Source organism: Galeopterus variegatus, unplaced genomic scaffold (assembly GCF_000696425.1).
Source record: "Galeopterus variegatus unplaced genomic scaffold, G_variegatus-3.0.2 Scaffold6077, whole genome shotgun sequence".
In the NCBI taxonomy this organism is placed as follows: Eukaryota; Metazoa; Chordata; class Mammalia; order Dermoptera; family Cynocephalidae; genus Galeopterus; species Galeopterus variegatus.
The window spans coordinates 132,529-139,176 of record NW_007732188.1 but is presented as its reverse complement, the minus strand read 5'-3'; the positions used below and the strand labels follow the sequence as shown (position 1 = coordinate 139,176).

General features: G+C 40.8%; 1 protein-coding gene across 1 annotated transcript in view; it reads left to right on the top strand.

Moving 5' to 3' along the window:
* Positions 1-3,181: 3,181 nt before the first annotated feature.
* LOC103605780 (zinc finger protein 420-like) overlaps positions 3,182-6,648 on the top strand; it is a 29,599-nt gene continuing 26,132 nt past the window's right edge. The window contains 1 exon segment of the mRNA XM_008590408.1: positions 3,182-3,204. The gene's annotated coding sequence lies outside the window, so the exon portion shown is untranslated.

Sequence of the window (6,648 nt, the reverse complement as noted above, 5' to 3'; positions counted from 1 at the left end):
CCCCGGAGAAAATGGAGGCAGCGCTGATGAAAGTGCCTAGCCTGGTGTGATAGGCGGGGGCCGGGCGAGCCTTTGCCCCCAAGCGGGGCTGGGCTGGAAGTCACTAACAAAGCTCCCAGAGCTGGGCCGGTCCCGCACCTTCCTCTCCGTCTCTGTGTTGCCGCTGCTGTCCTTCCTGGCCTTTGTTGCCTTGGGCTGCTCGGTCTCCCGGTGCGGTTAGGGCGCTCTCAGGAATCTTCTTTTGCATCGGCCCTAAAACCTCGAGACTGTAGTTGCTTTTTTTCATTGTACATTAGTTGATCAGTGATTTATTTGTTTTTTGTTGCTCTTGGAAATGCAAATAGTACTCTGGCAGCACAGCGCACACTTCTCAGGCTCGCTCTGTCCTCTGGCACATCCGCTCCAGACCCGTCGCCATCTTGTTACTAGAACTCTGGCTTTATTTATTTTGAACCTAATGTTCAATGTGAACCTAAATGCCTCCTGTTGCATTAAGAGTACTGTCTATGGTCTCTAATGACTTTTTTGGTGTTCCAGTGATCAGCTGTGTAACAAAGTGTCACAAAACTTAGTTACTTAGAATTAGAATTTCTTCCTCACTCTATGTTGGAATGTTGTGGTTAAGCCTGTAAAAGGGCAGTGTGCGTTGGCTGTTGCATGATGTGTCTGGTCTCATGTGGAAGAACACTAGTGCCTGGGAACATTTGGCAGACATCTGGCTCTCTCTTTGTGTCCAGGTGGACTTTCTCATAGCCTGGCAGTCTCAGGGTAATCAGGTTTGTCAGCCTTCTCCAGGGCAAGTGTCCAAGAGGCCTAGGCAGAGGCCCAGGAAGAGGCTATTTGTTATCCCATGCGGGGCTGGGCTGGGGGTCACTCACAAAGCTCCCAGAGCTGGGCCGGTCCCGCACCTTCCTCTCCGTCTCTGTGTTGCCGCTGCTGTCCTTCCTGGCCTTTGTTGCCTTGGGCTGCTCGGTCTCCCGGTGCGGTTAGGGCGCTCTCAGGAATCTTCTTTTGCATCGGCCCTAAAACCTCGAGACTGTAGTTGCTTTTTTTCATTGTACATTAGTTGATCAGTGATTTATTTGTTTTTTGTTGCTCTTGGAAATGCAAATAGTACTCTGGCAGCACAGCGCACACTTCTCAGGCTCGCTCTGTCCTCTGGCACATCCGCTCCAGACCCGTCGCCATCTTGTTACTAGAACTCTGGCTTTATTTATTTTGAACCTAATGTTCAATGTGAACCTAAATGCCTCCTGTTGCATTAAGAGTACTGTCTATGGTCTCTAATGACTTTTTTGGTGTTCCAGTGATCAGCTGTGTAACAAAGTGTCACAAAACTTAGTTACTTAGAATTAGAATTTCTTCCTCACTCTATGTTGGAATGTTGTGGTTAAGCCTGTAAAAGGGCAGTGTGCGTTGGCTGTTGCATGATGTGTCTGGTCTAATGTGGAAGAACACTAGTGCCTGGGAACATTTGGCAGACATCTGGCTCTCTCTTTGTGTCCAGGTGGACTTTCTCATAGCCTGGCAGTCTCAGGGTAATCAGGTTTGTCAGCCTTCTCCAGGGCAAGTGTCCAAGAGGCCTAGGCAGAGGCCCAGGAAGAGGCTATTTGTTATCTCCACTCAGATACCAAAGCATGTTTCCCACCACGTTCTCTTAGTCAAGCACATCACTAAGACTGGCCCTGATTCAAGAGGAAGGCTATTAGATTCCACCTCTCAATAAGAGGAATAATAAGAATATCCAGCAATCTTTAATAGGCCACAGTTTGCTCTCTGGCCACAAGTTTCTACCACATGGAAAATATACTTTGCCCCTCTCGAGCCCTAGAAATCTTCTACCGTTATAAAATTGACTGAAAACCCAACTAAGTCATGTCCAGTGGCCTGTTATCTTCATCTGCTTGACATGTGGCCAGCTCACAGTGAGGAGAATTTCATAAACATGTGGGTACTTCCCTTTAGACAGAGTGGGTGGTAAGGGGGGCAACCTGCAGACCCTGGTCTGTGCAGTTAGTTGTGCCCATTGGCACCTGGTTTAGTTCTTTGATTTGGGCCTTGTGTTGGTCACTGGAAAAGATGCCTCCTGCTTCTGCACTGCATTTTTTTAAATGCCTGAAAATCCAATGGCCCTGTTAAATTTTTTTTTCTAATTTTGCCCTTTTGATACAAATAATGACCCTGTGCACATCTTTTTTTTTTTTTTTTTTTTTTTTCCTTTTTGTCTTTTTCCGTGTCCGGCAATGGATCGCAACCCTCAGTGTCGCCCCTGTACCGGACTAGGACCGGGAACGGGATCGCAACCCTCGGTGTTGCTCCCGCGCCTCGCTCAGCCAGTGAGCGGGAACCAGTCTGTATGTGGGATCCGAACCCTTGGAGGGAGTGCCGCCACGCTTCCCAAGCGGCGCACTACAGCAGTGCGCCACCGGGCCGGCCCATACCCTGTGTACATCTTTAAAAAATTTTTTTTTCTAAGATGGCTGGTAAGGGGATCTTAACCCTTAACCTTGGTTTTGTTGGCACCATGCTCTCCCAACTGAGCCATGGGCCAGCCCCCTGTATACCTCTTTAAGAAGCAGAGGCTTCTATTGTACTGTAATCCATTATACCAATGCTACCTCTGTGCCTTTTTTTCTCTGGCCTCCCCTTGTCTCTGAGGCAGCTATTTCTTAAGAAGTTTTATTGTTTATCAGGCACTGTCTATGTATCATACCCTATGGTACTTGAAATACTGGAAATATATATTTTTTTTACAAAACACTATGATTCTTGCTACAAAGTAGTTTGTGTCTTTGAAAATATTTTATTGGAAAAACTTGGATCAAAAAGTAGTTTTACTTCAAAATCAGCAAGTTTTTGCTCCTATACATTCCCTTTAAATTTTGTTTGAAAATTGAACATCTTTGTTTTATTGTTACTTATTTATTTATTGATGGATGCTCTATGTGGGGATCCAAACCCTTGACTGTGGTGTAATCAAATCCATTTCTAACCATCTTAGTAATCTGGCCAGCCAGCCTCTTTAATTTCTCTCTCTTCTCATATTTTCTTAGTGACAAAGAGAAGAGACCAGGTAGCACTTTTCCCATTGTTCACAGAAGTCTCCTTTGGCAGACCCCTGAGAGGGTGAGATACCTTTTTCATTTTCCATGCTATCAGAGACAATAGTGTGTCCCATATCCTTCAGTGCTCCATTTATTTCTGGTACTATATTTTGTGCTGAAGCTTCTTTTATCTAGTATTAATATTTCCACTAAAGCTTTTCATAATTAGTGTTTGTGTAGTATTTTTTAATTTAATTTTTTAACTTTCAGTCTCTTTGTGTCTTTGAATTTAAAGTGTATGTCTCTGGATAGCATATTGTTGGGTCTTACTTTCCTATCAATTCTGATAGTTTTTGCCATAAGTAGAATATTTATACTAATTATACTTAATCTAGTTATTAAAAGGGGTAGATATACGTCTGGCATATTGCTACTAGCCCCTTCATTTTCTTGTTTTTTAAACACGTTATTTGTTTTGTTGTCATATAGCTGTGGAAGACTTTTTATTATGTATTCTTCATGTTAATTTCTTATGATGTAGATGATTTGCAACTATTTCACTTTTTGAGGTTCTGACACATAGTATTGTGTTTTTTATTCAAGATTCTACTTGGTCATTGCTGGTATGTTGAAACGTGATAAAATTTTGTTTACTAACCTTGTGTCCTGCAATCTTGCTGCAATAGCTTATTAATTGCTGGAGATTTTTCATTTATTTACTAGAATTTTTTACACAGATACTCCTATCAGATGCAGTCAAAGACAATTTTATTGATTTATTTTTCCCTGTCTGTAATCTTTTATTTCATTTTCTTCTGTTATTGCAGTATGAAGTACTTTTAGTGCAATGTTGTGAGTGGTGAGAGGGCCCATTCTTGCCTTGTTCCTGATTTTCTGGGAAAGCTTTGTGTATTTCATCATGAATACTAATGTTAACTACAGTTTCCTGTATATAGTCTTTATCAAGTTGTGAAGTTCCCCTCTATTTCCAATTGACTGAGAATTTTTATGATGAATGGGTGCTGTATTTTGTCCAAGGCTTTTTCTGAATCTGTTGATATACTATCTAATTTCTTTGTTTGTGGTGTTTTGATGTGAAGGATTAAATTAATTGATGTTCAAGTACTGAACAAGCCTTGCGTTGTAAATACTACTTGGTTGTGGTGCATAATTCTTTGTGAACATTGTTTGATTAGGTTTTTGAATATTTTCTTGGTGATATTTGTATCTTCATGTGCAATAATGGTTTCTACTTTTTCATTGTAATATCTTTGTCTGTTTTTGGTATTTAGTGTTGTGCTTGTAGAATATGTTGTGAGGTATCTGATCATTTATTCTCTGAAATAGATGGCAAAGAGTTGGTATAATTTCTTCCTTTTAAATGTTTGGATGGGGCTGGCCTGTGACTCACTTGGGAGAGTGGTGCTGATAACGCCAAGGCCAAGGTTTCAGATCCCCATAAAGGGATGGTCAATTAGCTCACTTGGGAGAGCATAGTGCTGACAACACCAAGTCAACGATTAAGATCCCCTTACCAGCCATCTTTAAGAAATAAAAATAAGGGCCGGCCTGGTGGCGCACTGCTACAGTGCGCCGCTTGGGAGCACGGTGGCGCTCCCGCCGAGGGTTCGGATCCCACATGCAGACCGGTTCCCTCTCACTGGCTGAGCGAGGTGCGGGCACAACACCGAGGGTTGCGATCCCGTTGCTGGTCCTGGTCCGGTACGGGCGCGACACTGAGGGTTGCGATCCGTTGCCGGACACGAAAAAAGACAAATAAAAAAGGGAAAAAAAAAAAAAAAGAAATAAAAATAAAAATTAAATTAAAAACAAATAAATGTTTCAGTGAATTCCCCAGTAAACACATTGGACCCAGGTGCTTTCTGTTTTGAAGTTTGTTTGGTTTTTTTTTACTCTGTTTTCATAATAGAAATAGTCCTATTCTAATACTATGTTTTAGTGTTTGTAAGTTTTAGGAAATTGTGTCTTTCAAGGAATTGGTCAATTTCATCTAGGTTATCAAATTTGTGGTCAGTGTTGTTCATAGTATTTATTTCTTTTAATGTTCATAGGCTCTGTAGTGATTTTCTCTTTTTCATTTCTGATATTAGTAATATGTGTTTTGTGTCATTATGTTTTTAGTTCACTTAGTTGTAGGTTTATCAATTTTATTGATCTTTTTGGGGAATTAGCTCTTTTGTTGACAATTTTCTCTCAATTTCTTAATTTTATTTTTGCTCTAATTTTTTTCTGCTTCCTTTTAATTTAATTTTCTTTCTTTTTTTCTAGTTTCCAAAGATACAAACTTAGCTTATTGACTTTAGCTGTTTCTTTTTTTTTTTAATATATGCGTTCAATACTGTAATTTTTTGAAAGGATTCCTATTTCTTCATTCCACAAATTTAGATGAGTCACCTTTTCACTTATATTTACTTCAAAATATTTAAAAACTTTTCTAGAGATTTTTAATAATTTTTTTGTACCCATGTACAATTCCAAGACTGAATTTTATGAAAGTGTCTACATGGAGACTACACTACTGAATCTACCTGAAACCAGTACTAAATCACCCATTCAGTAGTCAGTATAAAACACATCAACAAAAGGAACTCCCTGTCCTCAAAACCCACTCTGGAGTATCAGGAGAAAACAATTGCTCTACCAGGCAATTAGAGACCAATATAGAGATAGTAGAAATATGAGAAGTAAAACTTATGACACTACCAAAGGAATATAATTTTCATGTACCAGACCATATAGAGCAGGAAGTCCTTGAAATGACTGAATAGGAATTTCAAGCAACAATCCCAAGGAAACTCATTGAGTTAGAAGATGACGCAGAAAGCACAACAAAATAAGAAAAGTATCCAGAATCTGAAGGAGGAAATGTACAAAGAGACTGTTGCTCTACAAAAAAGAATGTAGCAGAACTCATGTAACTGGAAGTGTCATTAAATGAAATTTGAAACACAACTAAGAGCTTTAACAGCCTGCCACAATGAGCAGAAGAAAGAATTCATGATCTTGAATACAGCCTTTTCAAAATAACACAGTGGACCAAACCAAAAAAAAAAAAAAAGAAAGAAAGTAAAAAAGAATAAAAAAAAAAAAAGTCAAAGAGAACAAGCAGAGAACTTGAAGCCGCACAAACATCCAAATGATGGATGTTCCAGAAGGGGAGGAAAAAGAAAAAGGCATTGAAAGTATATTCAATTAAATGAAAGCAGAAAATTTCCTAGATATAGGGAGAGAATGGATTTTCAGGTAGAGGAGGATCGAAGATCCCAGAACCATTTCAATCCAAAAACTTCCTCTGCAAGGTACATTGTAATGAAATTTGAAAATCTCAAAGACAAAGAGAATCTTAAAAGTAATAGGCAATGGGCCGGCCCGGTGGCGCACTGGATAGTGCGCCGCTTGGGAAGCGCGGCGGCGCTCCCGTCCGAGGGTTCGGATCCCACATACAGACCGGCTCCCGCTCACTGGCTGAGCGAGGCGTGGGAGCAACGCCGAGGCTTGCAATCCCGTTGCCGGTCCCGGTCCGGTACGGGGGCGACACTGAGGGTTGCGATCCGTTGCCGGACATGGAAAAAAGACAAAAGAC